Source organism: Myotis lucifugus, unplaced genomic scaffold (genome assembly GCF_000147115.1).
Source record: "Myotis lucifugus unplaced genomic scaffold, Myoluc2.0 scaffold_17, whole genome shotgun sequence".
In the NCBI taxonomy this organism is placed as follows: domain Eukaryota; kingdom Metazoa; phylum Chordata; class Mammalia; order Chiroptera; family Vespertilionidae; genus Myotis; species Myotis lucifugus.
The window spans coordinates 14,140,839-14,155,678 of NW_005871065.1; positions in this window are offsets into that span (position 1 = coordinate 14,140,839).

A 14,840-nucleotide genomic window follows, 5' to 3' on the forward strand; every position below is an offset into this window, starting at 1 on the left:
AAGGGGGAGAGAGAGAGAGAGAAACATCAATGATGAGAGAGAATCATTGATCGGCTGCCTCCTGCATGTCCCCTACTGGGGACTGAGCCCATAACCTGGGCATATGCCCTGACCGGGAATTGAACCAGTGACCTCTTGGTTCCTGGGTGGACACTCAACCGCTGAGCCACACCTGGCTGGGCCAATGTTGCTCTCATGACACAGCCTCAGTAGCTCCACAGTGCGTTTCTGCCTAACTCTGTCAGTCAGCCAGCCCCTAAGGTTGAACTAGGTAAAGGGGAGGGATACAGACTGCCACCTTTAAGTGACAGGAGTGTCAGACAATTTGCAGACATTTTTCTTCTTTTTTAAATATATTTTTTATTGATTTCAGAGAGAGGAAGGAGAGGGAGAGAGAGAATCATGGATCAGCTGCCTCTTGCACGCCCCCTACTGGGGATTGAGACAGCAACCTGTGCATGTGCCCTTGACCAGAATTGAACCCAGGACCCTTCAGTCTGCAAGCTGAACCAACTATCCACTGAGCCAAACCAACTAGGGCTGCAGACATATTTTAAAAGTACCACACCTCTCTAAGACAATACTACTAGAGCCTTTGGATTTGAATCTAAACACTTGCCTTTTTTGAAACAACAATCCTGACTGATCAATGGATTAAAAGAGTGACAAAGCAGATACACATTGGAAAGTCCCTCTGCAGGTCAATGTGTTCAGTGACATTTCACGAACAATATGGAACCTCAGTGCATATCAAATTGGCCCAATTCATGCCACGCATTCTATGCACCGTTAATAAAGAGTAACAGAATGAATGAATGAATATATAATGAATTAGTTCACATATCTGTCATCAATCAGAAGAGCTCTTAAGCCAAATAGATTAGAAGCCAACAGAATGAATTATGACTTGGCATCTTGGGTGAGGAAATGTGTTTCTAAAATATAATTAGCATAGTGTTTGTTTTGCTTTGTTTTGTTTTATTTGTACATATCATTTAGTCAAAAGGCAGTTACACATTCAGATAGCTGCCTGAACGGGGACAGAAGGCAGAGGTGGAGAGCATTTTCTCAAGAGCTGTAGGAGGCTCCGGGTCAAGTGTGTGAAATGTGCAGGCTGCAGGGTCCTCGGGCCCCCCGAAGCTGATGGAAGGAACATTGGAACTCTCTCAGAGGCCAGAGGGCAGTTGCTATGGGGCACTTAGACTTTACTCTGGGCCTCTTCCTTTCTCTGCAAAATCAAGACCAAGGGCAGAGGCCTAAGACGTTCCTTCGATCCCAGATGCTTCAGATCCTAACCATTTTACATTCATAAAGTTAGAAGGAATTTTGGTTCAGGCCCCATTTTAGACCTAAACACCCTGGGTTCTTTTCTACGTCTAGGTGGGCTCTGGGTGTCCCACCTGCTTGCCCAGGGAGAGTTCTGTGCCAGGGTCATGTGCCTGAGCCCTAGGCCAGGGGCCCCACCATGGCATCCACAACCCTATGTTTCCCTCTGACGGCCCAGTGTCATCCCTGGGGAGGTTATTCCCAGCTGTACCCCTGAGCTGGGATATTATCACAACAGTGTCTATGCCATTGGATACCCGGGACTTTGGACCTGAGCATGTTTACATTTTGGGAAGTTCCTGCTGGTAGCAGTGGGGAGAAAGAGTCAAGACAGGAAGAGATGTCTGGTAGGGACAGCAGCTGGGGGAGGTGTAAGAGTCCAGGTGTCAGGAGCTGCGGGCCGGAGCAGGGCAGCGGCTCTGCAGGTGAAAATGAGCGAGCACACAGGAGAAGTTTGCAGAGGCCGTGCATGTGCAATTGTATGATTGTCCTTTACACTCCCAGAGCCAGAGTTAAGTGAGTGTTAATTAAAATGCAGACTTCTTTTCTTACGAAAGACCCTAAACCAGGGAATGAATGGGGAAGAGAACCGAGGTGAGGGCAGCAGCTCTGGGAACTCACGTCTCATGATGGGCAGGACTTGTTCCCGGCCTGGAAACATGAGTGAATATGGCCGGGTGTTTTTGTAAATGGCATAAACCTCACCCTCACCGTTAGGGGATTTCCTGAAGGTGGCTCTTAACAAGGGGCTCTTCCCCTAACACCCCAGGGGGCATTTGGGTGTGAAGGGTAATTTGATTGTCACAGGGACCGGATGGGGAGGGCCTCTGGCATGTCACCGGTGGAGGCCATGAATACCAAATGACCTGCTGTATGGGACACTCACTGAAAAAAGGATGATACTCCCACAGGGTGCCAATAGCCCTGTGCAGAGACACCGAGCCAGAGCCAGAGCTGTCAGCATGCGTTCATCCTTATGGCCTTGTGGTTCTTTGGCTTTCACTTATGGGGAGATTAAATGTGTCCTTTGTAGTTGGTGAAACTACAGGAGGCATTGCTGGTGGTGATGCAAAGGGCCTGGGGTTGGGGCTATGTTGGGAGAAGGAGCCAGAGAGACTCAGGAGCCGTTCTCCTCAGGCCTGGCCCGGAAAGGTATTCCCGGGAGGCTCCGGAGGCTGGAAAAGCGCAGTCTTGGGACGTGAGTGGTGCTGAGGCGGCTGCAGGGCTGGGCCCTGGTCCTGGTCCTGGCAAATACTTGTCTCCAAGTAGCAGTTGCCCCAGTTTGCACACAGGAGAAGAGAGAGCCCTTGTCCGTGCCCTTTCTCCCGTCGGAGACATCAGCGTCTCGTGGCACCTGCCCTTCCCTGCTGCCCAGCTCAGGATGAGGTGCCAGTCTTTATCTGGGGAATGGCCTGTCCCCTGGGGCACTCAGGAACGACAGTTCCGTGACTGATCTGGGGCTGTCCCAGGGCCCCAGGCTGCTCAGCCAGCAGGAAGCCTCAGGTGCCCTGAGAGTGGGGTGTGGGGCTGGCTTAGCTGCTGAGTGACAGGGCGCTCCAGTGTCCCTGCTGGGACGTGAGGCCTGTCTCCTACAAGTAAAACGATCCCGGAGGGGTGGCTTAGAGTGCACACAGTGTGTCATTAGCGCAGGTGACACGGGGCATTTGGTTTCACCCCACAGGGCTGGTGTACAATCCTGCTGCTGTGTCTATCCAGGCGTGAGAGGAAGCTGGTAGGGTGGGCTGCTCCTGGGACAGGCCTTCGTGCCACTAAGGCCCAAGGGGCACGGGTGTGCTCAGGAAAAGCAGTGAGGCTCTGAATTGGAGGACTAGTAACTGCCACCCTTCGAGTCTTGCAGGGACCAGCGTCCTTCTGTTGCAGCGCAGGGCAGCGATGTCAGCCCAAGGGTACAGTGTTTACGAGTGTCTGTGAGCCGTCAGCCGAGAGCCAGGAGTGCGCTTGGTTCTGGGGACACCAGGAGGGATGGCTCTCAGGAGCGCTCGGCCTGAGGGAAGGCAGGCTGGACGGAGTGCAAACCATTCAGAGGAGTTAAACACATGCCATGAGAGACAGAAGTAAAAAGGTGTGGAGGGGGCATCAAGGAGGGATCAGCAATTCTGCACAGGAGGGCGCAGGGGCCAGGGCCAAGGAGAGTCCCCAGAAGACCTGCGTGCTGGGGCCCAGGGAGGAGACGTGGCATATACAGAGGCAGGGCCGTACAGAATAGCATATGTCTGTCTCTGGAGGTTGCAAGCTGCTTCTCCTTCTCCTCCTCCTCCTCCTCCTCCTCCTCTTCTTCCTCTCCTTCTTCTTTCCTCGCCCAAGGATATGTTTTTATTGATTTTTAAAGAGAAAGAGGAAGGGAGAGATAGCGAGAGAGAAACATTGATCGGTTGCCCCCATACATGCCCCTACTAAGAATCGAACTTGACCTGACCAGGAACCAAACCCCCAACCCTTTTGGCGCACAGGACCATACTTCCACCAACTGAGCCCCCCAGCCGGGTGCCAGCAGCTTCTGATGGCTGGTTACAGAGGGTGAGAGGGCAGCCGCAGGACCTGGGCAGTACGGCAGGGGCCGGGTCCTGGGGGACCTTTCATGCCACACTGAGCATGGATGTCATCTTGTTAATGAAACAAACGCTTTAGGCCATCCGTGGGCAAACTACGGCCCGCGGGCCGGATCCAGCCCGTTTGAAATGAATAAAACTAAAAAAAAAAAAAAAAAAAGACCGTACCCTTTTATGTAATGATGTTTACTTTGAATTTATATTAGTTCACACAAACACTCCATCCATGCTTTTGGTCCGGCCCTCCGGTCCAGTTTAAGAACCCATTGTGGCCCTTGATTCAAAAAGTTTGCCCACCCCTGCTTTAGGCCAAGGTGCAACGCAGTGAGAGCTGTGTCTCTCGACCAGAGGGCGTTACTGTGCCAACACATGTTGGCAGGACTGGGGAGGGGTGAGGTCGGAACTGGCAGGGTCGGTTGTAGGAGGCTGCTTCGACGGAAGGTCTGAGTGATGAAGGTCGGGATTAAGGCACTGGCCATGGGGAGGTTCAAGGGCACTTCTGTGATGCACTCAGTAGGTGAACACAACTGGATCTCATGGTTGGCTACGGAATGAGAGGGGAGAAGGGGACAGGGACGGCTCTGAGTCCTGAATTGGGTAACGAATGAATCATGGGCTAACCGAAGTGTGAGGTGTGTAGACATTGTTTTTGGTAGAGGTGGTTGGGTGTGAGGGGTGGGGTGGAGAGAAAAAAGGCAGATATGATGAGTTCAGTTGAGCTGAGTTTTAGACACCGCAGTGGAGGTGTTTATGACACGTTCTGGGGCAGATGTCCAGCAGGCAGCTGGGCATGGAGCGGAGCCACATGGCATTAACATATCTAATGCATGCAGACTCACAGTCGGCAAGTGGATACTGAGATGTAGAGATACAGGGGAAGGAAAAGCTTGTTGGAAAAGTGTTGTTCATGCCATTCTGCTCTGCAAGCACACACTCAGGAGAGCAGGAGGCGGGACACCCCAACCTTCCCTTCCTCAGTGCCCCTCGGTGTGAGCATCTGGCCTCACTAATGCGACTCTGGAGCAGGGGTTGGCAGGCTATGGCCCGAGGGCCAGAAAGGGGTCACCGTTGTTGTTGTTTTAATGGTTTAAAAAATTTAAAAAGACTATTTTTATGACACTAAAATGACATGAAATTCAGATTTCCGTGTTTGTACTGAAGGGTTTATGGGAACATAGTGACACTGGTTTGTTCGGGAGCCATCTGTGGCTGCGTTGGCAATAGAGTGGCAGAGTTAACACAGAGACTGCTTTGCTCCCGAAGAATGAAATATTTACCATCTTGCCTTTTACCAACACAGTGGACTAATGCCTGCTCTCGTGCTCAAACATATACCATTTCAGTAACACACCTCTAAGCACAGGCCACGCTCGGTACGAATGCCTTTGTGCACACGTATTACCGTACATGCTTGTATAGAGACATCCTGGTCTATTTTATGAATGATTTAAAAAATTGCAAGGCCAGTTTTAGCGGGAAGCAATTCTTGGCTGGAGGAGGGGGGCCCAGGAGGGATTGGATGAGGAGGGGGAGAGGAGAGGAGTCACGCTGGGTGACTGCATGGAGATGGTCCAGGACAGGCCTGAGACTGCAGAGAGCAGCCAGGTGAGGAGGGAGGGGCTGAGTCCCTTAGGAAGCGCGCCCAGAGCTGGGAGTCACAACTGCAGGCCAAGGTGCAGTTTACTATCAGCCCTGAACCTGGAAATCTTCTCTATGCTCCTTTGGCCTCTGCACCATCAGGGGGTGTTCCCCCACCCACATGTCTTCGTCCCACAAATCTCCTTCAGGGAGGAAAGTCCTCAGCCACAGTGGCTTCTCTGTGCAATGACAGCTTGAGAGTTGGTGGGAGCGGCCGTGGTGCGGAAAGCGGAGCTGAGCATCCATCTAGTGAGGTCCGGACGCCCGCTAAGGCAGTGAATGTCTGTCGTGTCCCTTTTATACCACGACGCATTCCTTAGCTGTCGCCTCCCACGCGTGTCCAGGTGCCTGCCTGCCTTTAACCCGGACCATGGGAGCTCGGCCGCACTTCCCAGGCGGTGCCAGTGGCGCCGTCGCCCAGCAGAGGGCAGCATTGAGACGTGAAGAGCCGAGCACCAGCGCTGGGGAAGCAGAACCGCCAGACCCCCTCTTGTTCCCGGCTTAACCTTTCAAGCAATTTCCCGGGAGCCCTCGTGCCCTGTGTGGGCTGCCTGAAAATGAGCAGGCGATAGGGATGAAATATTAAACAAGTCTGTCCCGCGGAATGAAAATGAGTTGTCATTTAGCATTTTATCAGTTGATGACACATTCTCCCAGCTGAAAGGTGGTTTTTGTTCAAGGCCTGAGCCCGGTGACTCCAGTTTGCCACTGCCTCCCCCGCTCCCCGCCTGTCCCTTCCCCTCCCCTCCCCCGCCCCCCTGCCCGCCCAGCACTGAGCACTGCAGTGGGGGCGACACTAGCAGCGGGAGGAGGCAGCTGAGAGCCGAGGCTGAAGCCAGCAGGGCCTAGGGGCCGAGGACCCCAGACCGTGCTGGAGAGAAGGGAGGCGGCTGCATTGATTAGGATGCTAAGGATGCAGGCACATTTCCAGCCGAGGCTGTGGTCAGGGGGGAGGCGGCCAGCACAGCCTGATGAAGGAAGCTGAGGAGGTCAGGGGCAGCGGGCAGGCTAGCGCTTCCCTCCGGCCACAGGTGTCCCTTGCATATTGATTCTGTCGCTCAGCAGGAAGGGAAGTGGTTAGCATTTTCTTTGTCCTTCATCATCCCTATTGACCTGCCTTTCCTCTTCTCTGCCAGGGGTTGTGCTGGCGCAGATTCCGGGCACACCCTCCAGGCTGAAATTGGCCCTGAATCTTGTCTTATTTGGCCAGAAGGGAGGACCCGTTGCTCTCCATTTTCTGTGTCCACACTGTGCAGGCTGAGTCCGTGTCCCCGCCCTCAGCAGGGTTCTAGCAGAAAACAAGACGGGGTATGTCTCCACCATGGCCCACAAGCTCTCAACATCAAATCAATTTTCAAGGGCACATTTATAGCCTGGCCAGCCTGGCTCAGTGGTTGAGCTTCATTCAACCTATGGACCAGGAGATCACGATTCAATTCCCGGTCAGGGCTTGATCCCCAGGGTGGGGCGTGCAGGAGGCAGCCAATCAATGATTCTCTCTCATTGATGTTTCTATCTCTCTCTCCCTTCCTCTCTGAAATCAATCAAAATTTTTAAAAGGGCACATTTATAGAGACCAAAAGAGAAGAGTAAGCCCAGCCAGAGGAACTGGTAAAATCCTGTGAGGTCCTCTTTTCTCAGCCAGATTAAACAACAGTTATGTCCTTGGGCAAACACTCCCGCTGCTACAGGAAGGAAATCTTTGCTGTTCCCCATTGTGTGTTATTTCTTTACAGATAATATTGATTCTTTCCTCTGGATGCTTACCCTCAGACCCCCATTTCCCTCACACTCACTCACATCTCTCTTTTGGTCATCATGAAGGCCATGGCATGCTTCCTGGTAAGTGATTTGGATTTGCAGTGATGTATTGCCTCTGTCCCTTAGAGGGGATATATTTGGCCGTTGAATTCAGTTCCTACCTGGTACAGGCACAGGAAATGTTTGTACGTAGCCTAAGAACCCAGAGCATATTTAGGAATACGTATTTTTTATTTGAATGAAAATATCCTGAATATATTCCTGCTGTGTGAACTGTGTTGGCAGTGAGTCATAGAGTAGTGGAGCATCCATGTTAGGACAGGGGTGGGGAAAAGAAGAGAGATTTGTGATTGGACCAAACTGGCTTTTCACTTATTTGAACTCCTCTGAACTCCCGTTTTTTCTCAAATGTAAAATGGGAGTAATAATAATAGTTGTCTCATCTTGGACACAAATGTAGGTAAAGTAAAAAATGTCTATGAAACGTCTGCAGCAGAAATAAGTACCAGTCTCCCTTTCTGCTTCCGCTTCCTCCTTCCCCTCCTCCTTCAGTCAAAGAACCTCACCCAGGAGAGCAGATGCATGGAGACAAGCAGAGACTTACCCTATAGCCTCAGCGGTATAAAAATCCTCTTTAAAAATCACAGCATTCAAAAGAGGGCATATTTAGATTTGGCACATATGGATGTAGAAATGTGATTTTCAAAATATCCTAAACAGATAGGTATAAAATCTCATTTATTTCTTATATGGGCTCCCTTTCTTGCCACTTTCTGCTTTACCTTCTGGAAAGTTCTCTGTATCCTCAAATAAAAGGGATGATCGACAACAACAGCAACCACAGAGAAAGCACATGGCAAGCAGAAAACGAGAAATGCTCGATTCCTGTTTCTACCTAGTTGTTTTTTTGTTTTGTTTTTTTCCAGGAATGAGAACCTTATTGGAAATGGTAGGACTGACTTCTATAAAAGGGACTCAACATTAGATCAATGATTATAAAAGAGAGCCTATTATAGTTTTTAAGTCTTGGGCCAAATGAATTGTGTCTTGGGAGGAACATGTATATGAAACTTCATGTATATATAAAAAACTTACAAATTCAGCTGCGGCAGCCCTGTCTGAAACTTGAGGATCCTGGAGCATGACCCCGGGGACAAATAGTAAAGTTGAAATTTACAGAAGACAGAGAACAGAACAATGTTTCCTAACCTGTTGAGCCTACATATAGGTTAGGCAGGATTTAAAATACACATTTAAACCCTAGTTTCAAGAGGGGAGGTTTTGAGTGCTCAAGGTCAGGAGCAGTGATCACTAGGATTCAGCATTGGTTCAATAAGAATGTCATGTCACAGCCCTGGCTGGTGTTGCTCAGTGGTTGGAGCATGGCTCATGCACCGAAGGGTCACAGGCATGTACCTGGGTTGCAGGTTTGATCCCCAGCTCTGGTTGGGGCATGTGAAGGAGGCAACCAAACCATGTGTCTCTCACATCAAAGTTTCTCTGTCTCTCCTTCCTTACCTCCCTTCTACTCTCTCTCTCTAAAAAAAAATAATAAAAAAAATCAAAGGAAACAATGTCCTGTGGTGAGGATTAACAACAGAGAAAGACTGTCATGTCACACTAACCTTTCTGCTTCTTTTTCATTGGGTTATGAACGAATGTAGTTGGGTTTCAGCGAGTGCCCTGCATATTTCTCTTTTATGTGGACTGGCTCTCAGTATTGTTAGATGGATTAGTAACTGCTTGAACACCCACACTCCTTCCCTGTCCCAGCCTGGGAGGTGTTTTATCAAATCTGTGAGTGCCCTGTGGAAGGACAGTTATAATTCTGAGTGATAATAACTGCAGAAGAAAGAAAGAAAGAAAGAAAGAAAGAAAGAAAGAAAGAAAGAAAGAAAGAAAATATAAAGCAGGTGGCAAGATAGCTTCAATAGAAAAAAGGTGAGACCCAGGTCCTACTCTTGATTACCCCTCCTCACCTACAAAAAATAAATTATAGGATAATAATGATGAAGTTTAGCAAAAGCATGTGTGATAAACTTACTGTTTTTAGTTGGCTGAGAGCTTAATAATGGTAGAACAAGTGAGATATGGGTGTTAAGGCTATTGCAACTTTGGTGTCTCAATTTCTAGAAGCATAAAAGTCCAGTTAGTAAAAGGGTGTTTTCCAGAACAAGGGAGCCGGCTCATGCGCCCGTCCTTCCTTCCTGGATCGGTCAGACCAAATCTAGAGTGGGCTGTCCAGTTTCCAACGTTATATTTGAAGAGCGACACTGATAAACAGATGTTGATATTTCAAATGACTGAGGAATACAGATGTTTAAGCGGAAAGGAGACATGTGTGTGTGTGTGTGCGCGCGTCTGTGCATGTGTACACGTGTGTCACGTTATCTGGTTTCAGATATACACGTGTGTCATGGTACCTGGTTTCAGATATGGGGAGAGGCTGCAGAAAGAGGCCTGGAAAGGTGCCGTGAGATCCCAGAAGCATTCAGAGGAGCCTTTCCCAGCCCCTTAGAGAGCAGCCCCCCTCCCAGGTGCCCGTGTCTCATTAGCCTGTTCAGTTTCCTCTGTCATGCTTAGCACTAGTTGACATTTTTGTTCATTTGCTTGCTTTCTTTCTGTCTTATCCACTAAAATATTATCTCCATGAGGAAAAGGCCTTTCTCTCTTGTTCAATGCTGTGTCTCAGGTGTCCAAGCCAATATATAGTAGTAAATAGTAAGTACTTAATAAATAATAGCTGGAGGGAAGGAAGGAAGGAAGGAAGGAAGGAAGGAAAGAAGGAAGGAAGGAAGGAAGGAAGGAAGGAAGGAAGAAAAAAGAAAGAATGAAAGTATGAATGGATTCCAATGAGCAAAAGTAGAAGTAGTGACTAGAGCTACCGGGAGACTAATTTTAATGTTATGGGAAGTGAGAGGCCCCAACAATGGTAGCCGTCTGGTGTGGGACCCATTTCTTTCTGGAGATGCTCCCTGTGACTTGATATTCAAAGAGAATGTTGTAGGCCAGGACTAGAACGAGCACTGGATTAAATGACCTCTACACTTTATTCTAAACTAAAAATATATTTTCTGTTTAAAATTTCTCCTCCTCTTTAGGAATTCAGCATTCTGTGCCACTGACCGAGCCTTATCGGCTTAAGCCATGCGGATTCCTCCCCTGCTTGTTAAGAAAGCAGCACAGCTGCTGGTGGGGACACGTTGTGAATGTGGCTGTGTTCGGTCAGTGACTGTCACGCTGCTAAAAACCCCACATCCCACGTCTAAGTAGCCTGGGGAAAGTCACTTTAACTTTTTGTTTCAGTTTCTCCTGTGAGGAAGGTGAATAATTGTGCCTTCCTTGCAGATATGTTGTAAGACCTAATTAAATGTGTCAAAAGTATTCCTTGATCCCCAGATAAAAGGCACCTAATAAAGGCCAAACAACCCTTTTGTTCTCTCCAAAGACACTCCCTGGTAAATGTCTCTCCCAACCCCAGCATCTGACTCTGTGTGTGTGTGTGTGTGTGTGTGTGTGTGTGTGTGTGTGTGTGTATATCCTGTAGGTGGATGAACTTAACTGAGTGTGAGGCCGGAAGTACTTTGTCAGTGTGATGAGAACCCTTGAAAGACATGGCTTAGCTTACCATGGTCCAGTTACTCTCTGGGCCATGCCTCAGCAAGACCAAGCACTGAGCTTGCCAAAGAAAAGTGCACAGGAAGTCAGGGTCATGGTGCTGGTACTTCGTGGGGTTGACCAGATGTTCGAGTGGCACTTGGTGGCTTTGCTGTTTCTTTCCTCATTTCTCTAAGCTTGGTCTCCCAAGGACAGGAGCTAGGACAGACCTGCCTCTGTCTCATTATGTGTCCTATAGTTGCTGTATCCTATAGTTTCTATAGTTTTTGTGGAAACCTTGGCATTATTTATCTCTTTGCCCATCACTGCCCCTCCCCCCCGACGACACACACACACACACACACACACACACACACACACACCTCCCACCCATGGAGGAGCAGTGACTGGTGCCTGCTCCCTGGCTCTGAGTCTGTGTGCCAGACCCCTGTCCTGCAGGGCCTCCTCTAAAGCTTGTGTGGTGAGGCCGTGGTTGCTATGCTGTGTTTGTTTAAGCAACATCTGCCCTTTAGACTATCTGACTCCCTTTCTTTCCTTGTGGTCCCACCAGAAGTCCCAACCACAGCCTTCTGCCTCTCTCCGCTCACTCCTCAGAGCTACCAAGATGTCACCCAGACAGGGCCAGTTGGGGTGGTCCCTGGAGTTGGCATGTGGATTCTGAGTGTGATGAGTCCACTTTTTATGGAGTAAAATCTGTGGCTGCTGGAAACCATCTTTCCTGGCCATGAGTGAAAAGCTGCTTGCAGCTGGGGAGAAGGAGGCTAACCCACAGAGGAAGGCAGGAACGAGAAATGGAGCCAGACAGAGCTGGGTAACGGCACAGCCGTGCTGGAAAAATCAGGATATAACTTTCTGGTTGTGGGAGCCAATACAATCCCAGATTATGTTTGAACAAATTAGATTTCTGTTCTTTGCAATGAAAAAAAATCCTGACTAATGCATTGGCTACCAGTGGTTAGAGGAACACAAACTTTTGTACGTATGTGTACGACAGTGATGGCGAACCTTTTGAGCTCGGCGTGTCAGCATTTTGAAAAACCCTAACTTAACTCTGGTGCCATGTCACATATATAAATTTTTTGATATTTGCAACCATAGTAAAACAAAGACTTATATTTTTATATTTATTTTATATATTTAAATGCCATTTAACAAAGAAAAATCAACCAAAAAAATGAGTTCACGTGTCACCTCTGACACGCGTGTCATAGGTTCTCCATCTCTAGTGTAGGAGGTAGAGAGAAGTAAGAACTGGGCTTCTGTGACATTAGTGGTGCAACCGGGAGAAGGAAGAAGGAAGGAAGGTTCTAAAGTCACGGGGCTGTTCAGCTCCCCAGCGCCCCAAGGATGGGCCCTTCCTGTGACCTCTCACAGCGCCTGGCTTATAACCAGTGGTTCCCAAATATTTCCCGAAAGGGACGGCTTCCAATTCTTGTGTTTTCCCTCAAGAAGGGGATCCCCTGGAAAGCAAGGCCCTTTCCTTGCTGATTTTCAGATCTGAGATGTTTATTAATGTGGGAGGAATAAGTTCAAGATCTTGAAGATGGAGGGCAGACCATCCCAAATCTGCTCCTCCCCCTCGGCCTTGGGGGCTGGCAATGGGAGGAGGACATATGGCCCAAATACCCCCTCTGGCTTTTTCTTTTTCTTCTTCTATCCGCTGGTGTGGGGCTAAGATGATCTATAGATATCAGAACATGGTGAACATTAAAACTACAAATAATTAGTTTTAACCACCCAAGTATTTTCTCTATGCTTAGTGCAAGCAAGTTTTCAAAACGGGCAATAACATTCAGTACAGTAATCATCACAAAGAAGCACTTGAAATGGGCAGATCTGCATTTCAGAAATTTGAGCCATTTCAGATGCTCCAATGTGGACTTTTGATGCCTAATCAAGATGCTGCAGTTAACATTGGAAACCTCAGTGTTTGTAGGAAAGCAGGCTCGAGGCTGTGCCCAGCGGCTGCCCTCCGAGGCTTTTTGAAGGTGTGTACACGTTAGATGCAGAAATGGCTCTCCCTGATGGTGTGCAGGCGAGGGATTCCTCCCGGGTCAGAGGGCGCGAAGAGCATCAGAAGTGCTGCTGTGCTTTGTCTCTGGCAGCTGCCAGGGTAGCTGCGAAAATAAAACCCTCCAATAACAAGAATGACCGTAACCTGGTCGGAGGCACAGTGGGGGAGCTGTGAGACTGGGACCACAACGCAGCCTGAGCCCAGGGCTCTGAGTCGGCCCCAGGAAGGTGCCTGGTGGCCTCGGGGCTTGGGGTTTGTGAAGGAGATAAATCTGCATGCTGGACACCTGCCTCACATTGGCTCGGCATCTCTTCTTGCTTGGCCTGGGTTTCAGGTCCTCCCAAGGGCACCACCGAGGGAAGGGAGGAACTTAGGCTGCCTGGCCTGGTCCTGAAACAGGTGCCCTGGGGGCATCTTTATGCAAAATTGCACCTATATGGGTTAGATGGAGTTTGTGAAAAAATAACTAGTCCTTTCAAGATGTTTACAAGCATTTTATACTAGAGCCCTAGGTCTTTAAGAGCGAATATGCAGGGAGCTGGAGGAAAATATCTACAAAGCAGATATGCATTAAAAAAAATTCTCTGCAAACAAAAGAAAGCAACAAAGGAAACCTAAAGCAGCGATTTCAAGAGGCTCAGCAGCGTTGCTGCCATGCCTGGTCTGTCTTCCCCTTTGGCGTTCTTCGCTATTCACGGTGCAGTATTAACATGAAACCTTTTTCCTGGTGGAGCGTGTCGTTTTATGTTGCAGGTAGGCAGAAATTGATTTTTGTCTGTTCTGAGTGAAGCTAAAATGAAAGTGGCTCTATTCAGCAGCACAATCGAATTCAGTGTGCAATATCTTTTCTCTGAAAAACATTCCAACTCAAAAATCAGAAGCAACCATGTCATCCTTCTGACCTTAAAAAGTGTAGCTGCCGGAGCCTCTGAGGTGCTATATCATTTGGGGGAGGGAGCGTGTTTCGTTTTGACATGTGGTTTGATTTGTCAAAAAACACAAAGCTAAACAAATAAACCCAGAGTCGCAGCGAGGAGCTTGCCGTGGACCAGAGTGCATGATGGTTAGGGACACACACTGAGGCTGGGCAGCCCTGCGCTCACATTCAGGTTTAATGAGCCCCAGGAGCCAGTGATCAAATCTCCCCGAGCCTCTGTGTCTTTACCTGGAAGATAATGATACAAGCCTCTCTCACACAGTGGTAGTGTCATTCAAGAAGATACTGCCTGTAGAGGTCTTAGCACAGTGCTAGGCACAGAGGAAACGCTCAGCCCATGTGGGCTGAACCGATTTGACAGAATTCTTGCTGAAGACATGCCCCAGAGATCAGATATCACCCGAGGGATCATGGGGGATGAGGAGTTCAGTCAGATGTGGAGGGAAAACTCTGGCTAAAGGGACTTCGCAGGACTCTTGCTAAAATTGAGCTCTTGGGGATATGCTCAAGGCCAGGGCCTGGTTGAAAAAGAGCTCCGGGGAGTCTGAGAGAGTTTTGGTCAAGGAGAGAATCCTTGTCCAAGGTAACAGCAGGCATCCATGCTTCCCTCCCTGAAATCGTATCTTGCTTTGGGGTGAAGTTCTGATTGGCCACTCAATAGTGATTATGCAGCTGTTCTGTAGTCATGAACTTACTTATGCCACTGGGAATATTCTCCTTATTTTAGAATAAAGCTTTCAGCAACGTTCTCAAAAGTCAGAACAGTTTATAGAGGATGTCTGTCTGTGTGTCTTGTTTACTTTTGAGTTCCGTTCATGAGCATTTATGACAGTGGTTCTCAACCTTCCTAATGCCGCGACCCTTCAATACAGTTCCTCATGTTATGGTGACCCCCAATTTCATTGTTACAAATTGAACATAATTAAAGCATAGTGATTAATCACAAAAACAATATGTAATTATATATGTGTTTTCC